The following is a 14,232-nucleotide window of genomic DNA, read 5'->3' on the forward strand; positions in this document are numbered from 1 at the left end:
ATTTTTTTAATGAAAGATGTGCGGATGGGTCCGCGCGTCGGGACGCAGCCGCCGCGACGCAGCCGCCGCGATGCAGCCGCCGCGATGCTCCGCCACAGGAAAAACACCTCTGTTGAAAGCCTTAAGGACAAGTTGGAACATGTCCTGCCTGTTAAACAATTTCTCATATACTCACTCCACTGAAAGCCATCAAAAGCCGCCTGGATTTTACAAATGGTTATCAACACGGAGGTGTTTTTCCTGTGCCGCCGCACCGCATCGGCTGCGTCCCGACGCGCGGATCCGTCCGCACGTCTTTCATTAAAAAAATCTCCTGTAACAGTGGAATATCCGGATAAAATGCTGAAACCGACTTCTTCTGAAACTTCTCTGTTCTCTCACGACGTCCTGGATCAATAGAGCCTGAAATGTGGAGGTTTTCAGCTTGAACAGGCTGACGACGGCAGCTGAGAGCGCTGAGCGACGTCTCGCACCGTGGGAAGTCCTTAAAGCGACAGAATCACCTCAAAATCTCTCATCAGCCGTTAAAATTTTCACTGAAAACCAGCTTAATTTTTCGAACCGTGTCCACTTCGATGTGTCTCACAGGTTTAGAAAAAATTTTGATCAAACAACGTGCCAGTCTCAGCAACTTCTCAGACAAAGGCATTCCGACGAGGGGCTGGACGACTCCTCCCACAAGGAGTGCTCACAGGCGAATGACGTCACCGACAGGCGTGGAAAAACTCACGCATGCGCACGAGCGTTCAAGCATGTCTGACGTAAAAACATATGAATGAAATCCATATAGTTTTTGAAAAAAATAAAAAGGACCGTTACTTTATTGACAGCCCTCGTGTATATGTATGTATATATATATATATATATATATATATATATATATAGGCGGCTGTCCATGAAAGGACAACAGCAGCGCACGTGCAAAACAGCGATTCTGCAGAAATAAACGGACAAACATAAAGTTTTGTGTGTTTTAAGCCGCAAAAAAAAAGCCAGAGAGCCGCGGAGCCAGTGAGGAGCACAGAGGCGGCTCTCCAGGAAGTCGTGGTTTGGGTCTAGCTGGTCTGGTGCATTACAGGTGGACAGCAGCCTGGCGCACAGCGCACAACTGCGGAACTGTGATGGAGTGTCTATTTTTGGACTGCGTAAAAAAAAAAAAAAAGGGACATCTTTAAATGCTGCTGTGAATCTGTGAATTGAAAACCCAGACTTTAAAGGGACCAGGTGTGGGAGGGCTGGAGGTTTGGACCAAACTCATGCCTAAACATGCACCAACATGGCGTTATCATGGCGCTATCATGGCACTACGTGGCTTAGTGTGGCTGATGCGAGCCATTCGAGGCTGTAATGACAGGTGGTCGTGGCTCACTAGAGGCTGCTACGCGGCACATGCGGGGTACAGAGAGGCACATAGTGGCACCTTCATAGTGGATACGTCATAGATGAAAACGTGGGTCATTCTTCAAATAATCACCCCACACCCATGCGTGGCTCCTTTTTCAGCCTTCATTATTCGGTGGGACTGAGGCTTTACGTTTATTTGCTTAAATTATACTACTAAAATATTTATCTAAATATTGTTTTTTAATATCAAGTGTTGTAGTGTTTTAACTCAAAGTGTTTATATTCCTTATATAGTACAGTTAGTTTTTCTTTGTATTTGGCAAAATAACTAATTATAGCTAACTGCAGCAAATTTATTTCACTAATTAGGGAAAATATCATTCAATTTACACTGAGTGGGAAATGGGGAAAAATTTGGGGGGTATTTTGGAAGTATATTCACAATGCAGATACTAATAGGTAGTAGATAATAACAAGAATAATGCTGCAAATTTCAAGAGGGCTCCAGCACTTCTCGCTTGGACCCATAATTATAATAAAACAGCAATACATATAGAAAATAAAACAGTTTACTATAGGAGTATTCATTTATGGGCAGCATGTGGCTTTGTGGTTATGGCTGTTACCTCACAGCCAGAAGGCTGTGGGATTGATTCCCACCTGTGAGGTGGGATGGATGATCTTGGCAAAGAAGAAGTGCTCACTAACAGATTTGTGAACAATATTTGAGAGAAATGGGTCTTTTGTGCATATAGAAAATGTTTTAAATGTTAAGTTCAGTTCATGAAAACAGAGCAAAAACAAGTGTTGCATTTATATTTTTGTTCAGTGTATGCAGAAAATATATTCAACACACACTTCCAAAAATACATGTTCTTTTCACTTTTGTGTTGTACCTTTTTTTTAATCACAACAAAAATAATAGTTTCATCACACTAATAATTATGATGCTGATGCTGATTAGGATACTCTGAATATAGTAACATATACAGACATAATACATATACAGAAAATAGGAATGGACACTAATTTCAACAGGGTCCTCAAACGTTCCACAGTGATTCAAGCTGTATATTCATTTATAACGTCAATGAATAAAATTAAAATCATTTTAACAAATAAACACTAAAACACCATCGTGTGATGAAACATCATAAACATGAAAATATTATGCTTCGTTCCTAGTGAACAAAAGCAGCCAATCAGAGCTCGTAAATCTGAACATATTCTGTTCACTCCCACATATTTGGAGACAATGTGAGATAGAATAAGAATCATACTGATTTGTGTACATTTTTGTCTGCGCAAACTGTGTATCTAAATGTGAGTTTAAAGGCGACGAGGTTCAAATGTGCGTTCCCGCGAAAGGGGTGCTCCCCTGCCGTGAAATGCACCCTGAATAGCACCCCTGCCGTGAAATGTACCCCTTACGTGGGAACTGATATACTGATAGATACAGCAAATTTCATCAATGTGACACCTTCCAGGGGGGAGATAGGAGGGGGTGCATTTCGTGGCAGACAGGCTTGCCATAAAATGCACCCCCATAAAAATATCCTTCTGTTAGTCTTAGTATGAAATGCTTTTAAGAGTACACTCATAGCACAGATACTGATAGATACAGAAAATTTCATCAATGTGACACCTTCCAGGCGGGAGATAGGAGGGGGTGCATTTCGTGGCAGACTGGCTTGCTGTAAAAAACACCCCCATAAAAAATATCCTCCATGACACCTACTCTTTATGTTTTATATACTTTAAGGATGCTAAAATCCATGGTCAATTTGACAGAGGAGGCCAAAGACTGACAAAATAGTAATAATAATAATAATGATAATACTAATAATAAAAATAATGACATTTAAAATGAGGCTTATCTTCATAATTAACTGGTTTATTTAATTTATTTAATGGAGAAAAAAAAAAACTCAGCCACATGGGGTGTGCAGCCAGTACATTCTGAGTGCCGGTCCCAAGCCCGGATAAATGAGGAGGGTTGCGTCAGGAAGGGCATCCGGCGTAAAACAAGCTAACCCAACTATGCAGACTAAGAATCGAATTCCCATACCGGATCGGTCGCGGCCCGGGTTAACAACATCCATCACCGGTGCTGTTGCCCAACAGGGTGCCGGTGGAAATTGGGCTACTGCTGGGTGAAGACGACGAAGAAAAGGAGGAAAACGTTGCCACAAACAGCGGGAGAAGAAGAAAACTAGAAGGGTGGAAATGAGAGTGGGGACTCTGAATGTTGGTAGTATGACTGGTAAAGGGAGAGAGCTGGCTGATATGATGGAGAGGAGAAAGGTAGACATATTGTGTGTGCAAGAGACCAAGTGGAAGGGAAGTGAGAGCAGGAGCATCGGCGGTGGGTACAAGTTGTTTTACCATGGTGAGGACAGGAAGAGAAATGGTGTTGGGGTCATTTTAAAGGAAGAGTATGTTAAAAGTGTGTTGGAGGTTAAGCGAGTGTCTGACAGGGTGATGAGTGTGAAGTTAGAAATTGAAGGGGTGATGATGAATATCATCAGTGCATATGCCCCACGGGTAGGTTGTGAGATGAAGGAGAAAGAAGATTTCTGGAGTGTGTTAGATGAGGTGGTGGAGAGTGTGCCCAAGCATGAAAGAGTGGTGATAGGAGCGGACTTCAATGGGCATGTTGGTGAAGAGAACAGAGGTGATGAGGAAGTAATGGGTAGATATGGTATCAAGGATAGGAATGGGGAAGGACAGATGGTAGTTGATTTGGCAAAAAGGATGGAAATGGCTGTGGTGAATACCTACTTTAAGAAAAGGGAGGAGCACAGGGTAACATAAGAGTTGAGGAAGGTGCACACAGGTGGACTACATTCTTTATAGGAGATGCAAGCTAAAAGAAATCAGAGACCGTAAGGTGGTGGCAGCAGAGAGTGTCACTAGACAGCATAGGATGGTTGTTTATAGGATGACTTTAGAGGTAAAGAAGAAGAAGAGAGTGAGAGCTCAACAAAGGATCAGATGGTGGAAGCTGAAGGAGGAAGACTGTTGTGTGAAATTTAGCGAGCAGGTGAGAGAAGCACTGGTTGGAGGGGAAGCAATTTTGGACAACTGGAAAAGTACTGCAGATGTGGTGAGGGAGACAGCTAGGACAGTACTGGGTATGACATCTGGACAGTGGAAGGAAGACAAGGAGACTTGGTGGTGGAATGAAGAGGTCCGGGAAAGCATAAGGAGAAAGAGGTTGGCAAAAACGTTTTCGGATAGTCGGAGAGATGAAGAAAGTAGACAAGAGTACAAGGAGATGCGGCGTAAGGCAAAAAGAGAAGTGGCAAAAGCAAAGGAAAAGGCATATTGCGAGCTGTACAAGAAGTTGAATAGTAAGGAAGGAGAAAAGGACTTGTACTGATTGGCCAGCCAAAGGGACAGAGCTGGAAAGGATGTGCAGCAGGTTAGGGTGGTAAAAGATGCACATGGTAATGTGCTGACAAGTGAGGAGTGTGTGCTGAGAAGGTGGAGGGAATATTTTGAAGAGCTGATGAATAAAGAAAATGAGTGAGAGTAAATCAGGAAGTACAAGAGATTAGCAAGGAAGAAGTGAGGGCTGCTATGAAGAGGATGAAGAGTGGAAAGGCAGTTGGTCCAGATGACATTCCAGTGGAGGCATGGAAATGTCTAGGAGCGATGGCAGTGGAGTTTCTAACCAGATTGTTTAATAAAATCTTGGAAAGTGAGAGGATGCCTGAGGAGTGGAGATGAAGTGTGCTGGTTCCTATCTTCAAGAACAAGGGTGATGTGCAGAGCTGCAGTAACTACAGAGGCATAAAGCTGATCAGCCACAGCATGAAGTTATGGGAAAGAGTAGTAGAAGCTAGGCTTAAAAAACAGGTGAAGATCTGTGAGCAGCAATATGTTTTCATGCCAAGAAAGAGCACTACAGATGCAATGTTTGCTCTGAGAATACTGTTGAAGAAGTACAGGGAAGGACAGAAAGAGTTACATTGTGTGTTTGTGGACTTAGAAAAAGCTTATGATAGGGTGCCAAGAGAAGAGTTGTGGTATTGTATGAGGATGTCTGGAGTGGCAGGGAAGTATGTTAGGGTAGTGCAGGACATGTACAAGAATAGTGTGACAGTGGTGAGATGCGCAGTCGGAATGACAGACTCATTCAAGGTGGAGGTGGGATTACACCAAGGATCAGCTCTGAGTCCTTTCTTGTTTGCAGTGGTGATGGACAGGTTGACGGATGAGATCAGACAGGAGTACCCATGGACTATAATGTTTGCAGATGACATTGTGATCTGTAGTGAGAGTAGAGAGCAAGTTGAGTCTAGTCTGGAGAAGTGGAGATATGCTTTGGAGAGAAGGAGAATGAAAGTCAGTAGAAGCAAGACTGAGTACCGTATTTTCTGCACCATAAGGCGCACCGGATTATAAGACGTATCCTCAATTAGCGGGTACTTAACCCTCAGAAAAGGCGCACGCTAAAACATATAGTCTACAAAAAAAAAAAAAAAAAAAAAAAGGGTCACGGAAGCAAAACGGTGAGTTTATTTTAACTTTTTAACAACTTTGAACTACCGTATTTAACAATATGGTACTCACATTGTTTTTTATTACGGTTCTGTCACAAATCCATCGAAGTCCTCATCTTCTGTGTCTGAATTAAACAGCTGGGCAATTTCGCCATCAAACACACCAGGTACCCGCTAATCATCGCTATTGTTTTTGCCTTCAGCCGAATGGTGACTGTAGAGATGCTTCTCCAGGCTGTTCTTTGTTCAATGACCCATTGCTCGAGTTGGTCTTCTAGCTGTGGCCACCTCGCTTTGTTTCCGCAGAAACTCCGTTTGGTCTTTTTAACTTGGCGCAGTTCATTTTCTTGTTTCCTCTCACAGCTGCTCTATTCCCATGAACAACTGCTTAACTGATAGCCTGCAGTTTGAATTGTGCCTCGTAAGCATGTCTCTTCGCTGGCGCCATTTTCCGGGGTCCTTAGACAAACAAATGAAGAGTTTCATCGCAAAACGCGATATGCGCCAAATTTGAATTTTAGAACTACTCGTCATTGCTGATGGGGAGGGCAATGTGGGTGCTGAATCGTTTTTCAGCAAACCCAGTTAAAATCCTTAGCCATGCAGGCTCTAAAACACGCTCTCCTTGCAAAATGCGATACAGGCATTAACATTTCCACACAAACTGCGATGTATCCTCTCAGCCAATCAGCGCGCATGTTGGTCTGATGCCGAAACCAAGATGGCTATGCACTCGCTCGCTGCTTCGCTCCCGAAAGTGCACAAAACTGGCTCAAAAGTGAGAATGAATGCGTTTGACGGCCTAGAAGAACCAGTAGTACTCGCTCCTCGTCCACGGAAGCGATCTACGGAGTACCATGAATGCGAGAAAAAGCGCAGAATCAGGCATTCTGGTGGCGGAAAAATCCCCCAGATTTACTGCGCTCACAATGCCCGAGAAAATCCTCACCTATGTCATGCTGATCTCATTACGGATGCAGACTTGGCTCTAAATCACGCCAAATTCTATGACAATCCCAGTAAGGTAGTCCAGGATGCCTTTATTCTGAGTTTGATGGACATTTCCGAAACAAAACGCCGGCGAGTACGAGATGAAAATGTTCGAAAACACAAGGATGTTACTGTGAAGTACACACTTCTCTCTGAGACAGAACACCCCAAGAAGATTCCAGTTTGCAAGAAAACTTTTGTTAAAGTGTTTGGTAAGTCAGATTTGTTTTCTTGTTTTACGTAGTTATTGGTAACTTCAGCTGTGCTAACTCTGAATGCTACTAGCTAGCTACTCCTCGTACCCCGACTTAGGCCTCAAAGTATAGCTACGCTGGTTTTCTGTGATTTTTTTTTTTTTTTTTTAGGTTTTGATGATTATGAGCATTTTGTGGCTAAAATTACTTATATCAAGCTGTCATTGTCTCATAAAGTAACAGTGTCTACCATGTTTCTGTCGGTAAGTTTGCAGTTTGTGTCTTATGTTTCACTGAGAGAGGGTGGGGGCGGGTAGTCAATATAATATAAACAGTATTTTTTTTTTAGAGGTGCACCGATCAGGATTTTTTAGGCCTATCGCCGATCACTGAAATTTTGATCGGCCGATACCGATCAAGTACATATTTGGATCATGCCCAAAATAAGAATATAGGTGTAATGTATAGGACTATTTTTGCATTAAAACTTAATGATGAAAACAAAAAACATTCATTCAAATAAAGACACTAGAATAAACTGCCAACTTTTGTTTTATTACATTGACTTTGTTCTACCAGCAATCTTTTTTTTCCATGTTTCATGTTGCTCAGGTTACAGCCTACAGAACGTTGAGAATGTAAAATACAGCCCTCATTCTATGGGGTTAAAATTGTCTCATTAATATTTGTAAATGCACACAGGGTGATCTACAAATAATCATTGATTTGCAAATGCAGATTTCATATTTGTAACTTGTAAATTGGTCTTTGCAAATAATGTTGTATATGCAAATATAAAACTTAATTTGTAAAAAAAAAAATTACATTTGTAAAGCTGGAAATTGTATTTGTGAGTTGAGTTTCAGCATTTGTGGATCACCAATTACATGCATTCATCGCTTTCCTCTGTGATGTAATTTTGAGACATTCTTTTCGCGAAATCCACAGATCCACAAACAAATGCCTACTGATTCACAAATACACACTCACGCACACTGGATATCCACTAGATGGCAGTGTGGTTCCATTCATTACACAGCAGTCTATTTAGATCTGTCAGAGCCATTTCACTCATTTTGACTTCTGATATGAGCTGGACAGACATGGACTACATTAGATGATGGCGACTGCGCTCCTTGTCCGTCCAGCTCATATCAGAAGTCAAAATGAGTTTACGTCAAAAACAAAAATAAACAAAACGGTGTTTCACTTTGAAGTTTTTAATTTAGACTGGACTCTATCATTCTAACTTGACTCATCAGAGAGCCGCTCAGCGTTTGGAGCTGTGTGAACAGAACGGAGGACGATTCTCATTTCTTTCTCGCAACAAGACAGGAGTCCCAGTTAGTAACTTTAATCCGCACAAACATGACTCATGATTCAAATCAAATCAAATCAATTTTATTTATATAGCGCCAAATCACAACAAACAGTTGCCCCAAGGCGCTTTATATTGTAAGGCAAAAGCCATACAATAATTACGGAAAAACCCCAACGGTCAAAACGACCCCCTGTGAGCAAGCACTTGGCGACAGTGGGAAGGAAAAACTCCCTTTTAACAGGAAGAAACCTCCAGCAGAACCAGGTTCAGGGAGGGGCAGTCTTCTGCTGGGACTGGTTGGGGCTGAGGGAGAGAACCAGGAAAAAGACATGCTGTGGAGGGGAGCAGAGATCAATCACTAATGATTAAATGCAGAGTGGTGCATACAGAGCAAAAAGAGAAAGAAACACTCAGTGCATCATGGGAACCCCCCAGCAGTCTAAGTATATAGCAGCATAACTAAGGGATGGTTCAGGGTCACCTGATCCAGCCCTAACTATAAGCTTTAGCAAAAAGGAAAGTTTTAAGCCTAATCTTAAAAGTAGAGAGGGTGTCTGTCTCCCTGATCCGAATTGGGAGCTGGTTCCAGAGGAGAGGAGCCTGAAAGCTGAAGGCTCTGCCTCCCATTCTACTCTTACAAACCCTAGGAACTACAAGTAAGCCTGCAGTCTGAGAGTGAAGCGCTCTATTGGGGTGATATGGTACTATGAGGTCCCTAAGATAAGATGGGACCTGATTATTCAAAACCTTATAAGTAAGAAGAAGAATTTTAAATTCTATTCTAGAATTAAACAGGAAGCCAATGAAGAGAGGCCAATATGGGTGAAATATGCTCTCTCCTTCTAGTCCCTGTCAGTACTCTAGCTGCAGCATTTTGAATTAACTGAAGGCTTTTCAGGGAACTTTTAGGACAACCTGATAATAATGAATTACAATAGTCCAGCCTAGAGGAAATAAATGCATGAATTAGTTTTTCAGCATCACTCTGAGACAAGACCTTTCTAATTTTAGAAATATTGCGCAAATGTAAAAAAGCAGTCCTACATATTTGCTTAATATGTGCATTGAAGGACATATCCTGATCAAAAATGACTCCAAGATTTCTCACAGTATTACTAGAGGTCAGGGTAATGCCATCCAGAGTAAGGATCTGGTTAGACACCATGTTTCTAAGATTTGTGGGGCCAAGTACAATAACTTCAGTTTTATCTGAATTTAAAAGCAGGAAATTAGAGGTCATCCATGTCTTTATGTCTGAAAGACATTCCTGCAGTTTAACTAATTGGTGTGTGTCCTCTGGCTTCATGGATAGATAAAGCTGGGTATCATCTGCATAACAATGAAAATTTAAGCAATGCTTTCTAATAATACTGCCTAAGGGAAGCATGTATAAAGAAGACTCCCCATTTACATGAACACATTGTAATCTATTAGATAAATATGATTCAAACCACTGCAGCGCAGTGCGTTTAATACCTATGGCATGCTTTAATCTCTGTAATAAAATTTTATGGTCAACAGTATCAAAAGCAGCACTGAGGTCTAACAGGACGAGCACAGAGATGAGTCCACTGTCTGAGGCCATAAGAAGATCATTTGTAACCTTCACTAATGCTGTTTCTGTACTATGATGAATTCTGAAACCTGACTGAAACTCTTCAAATAGACCATTCCTCTGCAGATGATCAGTTAGCTGTTTTACAACTACCCTTTCAAGAATTTTTGAGAGAAAAGGAAGGTTGGAGATTGGCCTATAATTAGCTAAGATAGCTGGGTCAAGTGATGGCTTTTTAAGTAATGGTTTAATTACTGCCACCTTAAAAGCCTGTAGTACATAGCCAACTAACAAAGATAGATTGATCATATTTAAGATCGAAGCATGAATTAATGGTAGGGCTTCCTTGAGCAGCCTGGTAGGAATGGGGTCTAATAGACATGTTGATGATTTGGAGGAAGTGACTAATGAAAATAACTCAGACAGAACAATTGGAGAGAAAGAGTCTAACCAAATACCAGCATTACTGAAAGCAGCCAATGCTCAATGAGGATGTAAAACTATTGACGAGATAATCTATCTCACTCACAGAGTTTAGGTAGCTACTCTGCACTGTGTTGGTATATGGCATTGGAGAAAATAACAAAAAAATACATGTTCTTTTCACTTTTGTGTTGTATTTGGAAATTAAATGACATGGAATCATAACCATTGTTTTGTGTACATTTTTATAATTATAATTATAATAATAATAATAATAATAATAATTCTGATGATGATGAGGATACTCTGAATAAATTATTATATACAGACGTAATACTTATACAGACAATAGGAATGGACGCTAATTTCAACAGGGTCCTCAAACATTCCACAGTGATTCAAGCTGCATATTCAGTCATTTAAAATCATTTATACAAATAAACACTAAAACAAACACCATCTTGTGATGAAACGTCATGAAATAAACATGAAAATAGAGACGCTTCATTCCGACTAAACAAAGCACCCCAATTAGTGCTCGTAAATATGAACATATTCTGTTCACTCCCACATATCTGGAGATAGAATAAGGATCATATTGATTTGTGTACATTTTTGTCTGCGCAAACTGTGTATTTGTTATGTTAAATGTGAGTTTAAAGGCGACGAGGTTCAAATGCGCGTTCCCCCGAAGGGAATGCATTTCACGGCAGGGGTCCGTGAGATGCGGCACATCCGACAGAACACCTGTGAAAATGCGCATATATGCTCGCGTATTTACTTTATTGAACCAATGGTTGGGCGTATAACCACTCCGTTTATAATAATATACACAAAATTGTACTATTTTGTATGTATATTGTAATTTACATAATATTATTAATGGCTGACAGAATTATCTCACATATTCTGTCAATTTTAGGTTTTAGGATGTTGTGTAGGTCCATAAATCGCCTCCTTTCCTTTGTGTAGTGACACCAAATTCACGTCACACATCAGCGGTTAACCTGCTGGTTATGGACTCGGTCTTTAACTAGTCACAGGTTAATCAGTAGGAAGTTTAGCCCACAACTAGCGACACCGGACAGCGTAGTTACCATCAGATGATGAGAAAGACCGCAGCACCTTGAACTTACCCACTGTGAGACAGACGTCAGCAGTTTCACTGTGAAATTCGCTAATTATTTCGTTTTTAACACTCGTAACTGCGATGACGTTAATGTTAGCATCATATTCTTCTTCTGTCGAATTTATGGGCCGAGTGTTGGGCTACGGAGCGTCATGGGGTCTTCTTCTTCTTTCCTCCTTTGACTGGCGGATGGCAACCAACAACTTAGGTCCATACCGCCACCTACTGTACCGGATGTGTCAATGGCTGTATAGACACCAGGTTACATTCTGGTTTATGTTAAGTGCAAAATAATAATAAAACAAAAATAATAATGATAATAATAAAAGGAGAACCAAAGTTGGATGTACCTAGCCAGATGAACAACGCCTACACTTTATCATAAAGCCCCGTTTCCTTCAGAGAGCCCATAAGCCCATAAGAGTCCTTAAACATTTTCTATCACCTTTACCCTGAATGCCCTGCACATCCCATCCTCTCTCCAGTTCATACAGCCGAGCCTTCAATATCCTTCTCTGTGCCTCATATTTCTTACACTCTAGTAACAGATGCCGCACACTCCGTAACTCTGCATTCATCACAAAGATCTGACTCTACTTTCCCCATCAGACCGGGAGTGACATGTTTAGCCGCATGTTCTCCTTGAATTGCTGGCTGTCTGAGTGGTGTCCAAAAAATGAGGTGGGCTTCATAGATAATTGGCAAAGCTTCTGGGGAAAACCTGGTCTTGTTAGGAGAGACGGCATCCATCCCACTTTGGATGGAGCAGCTCTCATTTCTAGAAATTTGGCCAATTTTCTTAAATCCTCCAAACCGTGACTATCCAGGGTTGGGACCAGGAAGCAGAGTTGTAGTCTTACACACCTCTCTGCAGCTTCTCTCCCCCTGCCATCCCCTCATTACCCCATCCCCGTAGAGACGGTGCCTGCTCCCAGACTACCAATAACCAGCAAAAATCTATTTAAGCATAAAAATTCAAAAAGAAAAAATAATATAGCACCTTCAACTGCACCACAGACTAAAACAGTTAAATGTGGTCTATTAAACATTAGGTCTCTCTCTTCTAAGTCCCTGTTGGTAAATGATATAATAATTGATCAACATATTGATTTATTCTGCCTAACAGAAACCTGGTTACAGCAGGATGAATATGTTAGTTTAAATGAGTCAACACCCCCGAGTCACACTAACTGTCAGAATGCTCGTAGCACGGGCCGGGGCGGAGGATTAGCAGCAATCTTCCATTCCAGCTTATTAATTAATCAAAAACCCAGACAGAGCTTTAATTCATTTGAAAGCTTGTCTCTTAGTCTTGTCCATCCAAATTGGAAGTCCCAAAAACCAGTTTTATTTGTTATTATCTATCGTCCACCTGGTCGTTACTGTGAGTTTCCCTGTGAATTTTCAGACCTTTTGTCTGACTTAGTGCTTAGCTCAGATAAGATAATTATAGTGGGCGATTTTAACATCCACACAGATGCTGAGAATGACAGCCTCAACACTGCATTTAATCTATTATTAGACTCTATTGGCTTTGCTCAAAAAGTAAATGAGTCCACCCACCACTTTAATCATATCTTAGATCTTGTTCTGACTTATGGTATGGAAATAGAAGACTTAACAGTATTCCCTGAAAACTCCCTTCTGTCTGATCATTTCTTAATAACATTTACATTTACTCTGATGGACTACCCAGCAGTGGGGAATAAGTTTCATTACACTAGAAGTCTTTCAGAAAGCACTGTAACTAGGTTTAAGGATATGATTCCTTCTTTATGTTCTCTAATGCCATATACCAACACAGTGCAGAGTAGCTACCTAAACTCTGTAAGGGAGATAGAGTATCTCGTCAATAGTTTTACATCCTCATTGAAGACAACTTTGGATGCTGTAGCTCCTCTGAAAAAGAGAGCTTTAAATCAGAAGTGTCTGACTCCGTGGTATAACTCACAAACTCGTAGCTTAAAGCAGATAACCCGTAAATTGGAGAGGAAATGGCGTCTCACTAATTTAGAAGATCTTCACTTAGCCTGGAAAAAGAGTCTGTTGCTCTATAAAAAAGCCCTCCGTAAAGCTAGGACATCTTTCTACTCATCACTAATTGAAGAAAATAAGAACAACCCCAGGTTTCTTTTCAGCACTGTAGCCAGGCTGACAAAGAGTCAGAGCTCTATTGAGCTGAGTATTCCATTAACTTTAACTAGTAATGACTTCATGACTTTCTTTGCTAACAAAATTTTAACTATTAGAGAAAAAATTACTCATAACCATCCCAAAGACGTATCGTTATCTTTGGCTGCTTTCAGTGATGCCGGTATTTGGTTAGACTCTTTCTCTCCGATTGTTCTGTCTGAGTTATTTTCATTAGTTACTTCATCCAAACCATCAACGTGTTTATTAGACCCCATTCCTACTAGGCTGCTCAAGGAAGCCCTACCATTATTTAATGCTTCGATCTTAAATATGATCAATCTATCTTTGTTAGTTGGCTATGTACCACAGGCTTTTAAGGTGGCAGTAATTAAACCATTACTTAAAAAGCCATCACTTGACCCAGCTATCTTAGCTAATTATAGGCCAATCTCCAACCTTCCTTTTCTCTCAAAAATTCTTGAAAGGGTAGTTGTAAAACAGCTAACTGATCATCTGCAGAGGAATGGTCTATTTGAAGAGTTTCAGTCAGGTTTTAGAATTCATCATAGTACAGAAACAGCATTAGTGAAGGTTACAAATGATCTTCTTATGGCCTCGGACAGTGGACTCATCTC

At 40.9% G+C, this 14,232-nt stretch overlaps 1 protein-coding gene across 2 annotated transcripts in view; it reads right to left on the reverse strand.

The window, feature by feature from the left end:
- The window catches only part of jkamp (jnk1/mapk8 associated membrane protein), a 186,456-nt gene extending 174,852 nt beyond the window's left edge, over window positions 1-11,604 (reverse strand). For both annotated transcript variants that reach the window (XM_034195228.1, XM_034195227.1), the window contains exon 1: window positions 11,472-11,604. The gene's annotated coding sequence lies outside the window, so the exon portion shown is untranslated. The remainder of the gene's footprint in view (window positions 1-11,471) is intronic.
- Between the last annotated feature and the right edge of the window lie 2,628 nt (window positions 11,605-14,232).

The sequence above is a fragment of the Thalassophryne amazonica genome, chromosome 19, assembly GCF_902500255.1.
Source record: "Thalassophryne amazonica chromosome 19, fThaAma1.1, whole genome shotgun sequence".
Classification (NCBI taxonomy): Eukaryota; Metazoa; Chordata; class Actinopteri; order Batrachoidiformes; family Batrachoididae; genus Thalassophryne; species Thalassophryne amazonica.